The sequence below is a fragment of the Megalopta genalis genome, unplaced genomic scaffold (genome assembly GCF_051020955.1).
Source record: "Megalopta genalis isolate 19385.01 unplaced genomic scaffold, iyMegGena1_principal scaffold0464, whole genome shotgun sequence".
Classification (NCBI taxonomy): Eukaryota; Metazoa; Arthropoda; class Insecta; order Hymenoptera; family Halictidae; genus Megalopta; species Megalopta genalis.
In genome coordinates, this window is record NW_027476533.1 from 157,501 (window position 1) to 160,000 (window position 2,500).

The following is a 2,500-nucleotide window of genomic DNA, read 5'->3' on the forward strand; positions in this document are numbered from 1 at the left end:
CTCACCTGCCGAAGCAACTAGCCCTGAAAATGGATGGCGCTGAAGCGTCGCGCCTATACTCCACCGTCAGTGGTATGTGTGAAGCGGGGCAATTTATTGTCCTCTATGAAGCTCTGACGAGTAGGAGGGTCGCGACGGTGTGCGCAGAAGGGTCTGGGCGTGAGCCTGCCTGGAGCCGCCGTCGGCGCAGATCTTGGTGGTAGTAGCAAATACTCCAGCGAGGCCCTGGAGGACTGACGTGGAGAAGGGTTTCGTGTGAACAGCCGTTGCACACGAGTCAGTCGATCCTAAGCCCTAAGAGAAATCCTATGTAGATGAGGTGTCCTAAGACGTTAAACACTTGTAAAAAAACCGCAGCTATTTTATTTTATTTTTTTATTATTATATAAATCGCAGCATATTTTGTTATTATATACATGCACAAAAAACACCCATTGGGCGAAAGGGAATCCGGTTTCTATTCCGGAACCCGGCAGCGGAACCGCATACCATTCGGGCCCTCGTAAGAGTGTTCGTCGGGGTAACCCAAAATGACCTGGAGACGCCGTCGGGAGATCCGGGGAGAGTTTTCTTTTCTGTATAAGCGTTCGAGTTCCCTGGAAACCTCTAGCAGGGAGATAGGGTTTGGAACGCGAAGAGCACCGCAGTTGCGGCGGTGTCCGGATCATCCCCTCGGACCTTGAAAATCCAGGAGAGGGCCACGTGGAGGTGTCGCGCCGGTTCGTACCCATATCCGCAGCAGGTCTCCAAGGTAAAGAGCCTCTAGTCGATAGATTAATGTAGGTAAGGGAAGTCGGCAAATTGGATCCGTAACTTCGGGATAAGGATTGGCTCTGAGGAGCGGGGCGTGTCGGGCTTGGTCGGGAAGCGGGTCTGGCTGACGTGCCGGGCCTGGGCGAGGTGAACGGCTCTCGTGGCTGGGATCCGAGCTCGGTCCCGTGCCTTGGCCTCCCGCGGATCTTCCTTGCTGCGAGGCTTCCGTGGCGTTTCCCATCGGTGCGGTCGTCCTCTTCGGCCGCCATTCAACGCTCAGCTCAGAACTGGCACGGACTAGGGGAATCCGACTGTCTAATTAAAACAAAGCATTGCGATGGCCCCCACGGGTGTTGACGCAATGTGATTTCTGCCCAGTGCTCTGAATGTCAACGTGAAGAAATTCAAAAAAGCGCGGGTAAACGGCGGGAGTAACTATGACTCTCTTAAGGTAGCCAAATGCCTCGTCATCTAATTAGTGACGCGCATGAATGGATTAACGAGATTCCCATCTGTCCCTATCTACTGGCGGTGGCGGTCTGTGGCCACCCAGGGCGGGAGATAACCCCCGAACTAGCCCTCGCGTAGGAGGGTTGATCGGCCAAGTCGATGGGTGTATCGGCGATGAAGGCATTAGAGACCGTCAGTGCGTCGTACACGTAGTACTTCGCATAATGGCGAGGCCCTGATTTAGCATACGGGCTGTGGCGTGTTCTTTGTACAGCACTGTATGTGCTGTATGACTTCCGACTGGGGAACTGTTGTCACTCGTGGCATCAGTTCCCCAGTTTACGTTAAACGGTTTTTCAGACCGTTTTTCGTGGGCGGAACACGCCACTAGACAACACTCCGCTGGGCTCAGGAATACATGGGATGCAATCAATCCCCTGGGCAACCCAGGCCGCAAGGGGCAAACGTGCCCTAGCCACACTTGAGCCTCCACGAAAAAGGTACCGCTGGATAGCTCGTGTTCTTAAATACGCAGCGAACTGAACGAAGTGTGGTGGAGAGGAAGAGGCAGCCTCTCCGACTGCTGTCTCCCACGTGTTTGCCGTGCGTGGCGACCCTTGTCGTCGGAAAAGAGGATCCTGGGATCTGAGGGGGCCCTCTCCTGCGGGTGAGACGTCCCCAACACGTACCTTTGGCCTCTGCTTCGGCTAGATGGGCGGCTGGACGAGAAAAGCAGCCCTGGTCCAGTCAATCGGCTTGGAACGACCACACGCTTCGGGCAAGTGGGTTCTGCTGGGCGAGGACGCGGGCTGGGTAAGGAAACCGACCCAGCCAGCAGACTATATTCGGTGCGTAGCCCTAACTCAGCCTTTGGCGGGTTCCAAATTGTGTGGGTCGGTGGTGGCCGGGGAGCGCACTGGATGAAAGACCAAGACACATTATGGGTCTTAATAAAATTAATGAACAAAAAACTAAGCGTCCAAAGACGACGGGTCCAGCTCCTACTCGGAGTGAAGCCGTCGCCGCAGATGCGGGAACTGCAAATGCAGCTGTCAGTCCCCCCGCGTCTGTGAGAAAGACAAGATCCGGGAAGGTGATTAATATCGCCAATCCTCGTGTGATCTTGCAAAGATGTGTGACTCCCACGCGAGCGGTCTCGGTGAAAACCGAGCCCACGGTAGAAGGTACGCCGGACACCGGTAACGTGGAAGTAATCGAACGAGTCGGAGACACGTCACTCGTGAAGGTGCAGTCGGCACCCGAGCGTGTCGAGGACCCTACTGGTGACGGTTGGCAA

The 2,500-nt window shown here is 55.2% G+C and overlaps 1 pseudogene; it reads left to right on the forward strand.

Moving 5' to 3' along the window:
- The window catches only part of LOC143263318 (large subunit ribosomal RNA), a 6,914-nt pseudogene that overhangs the window by 1,686 nt on the left and 2,728 nt on the right, over positions 1-2,500 (forward strand).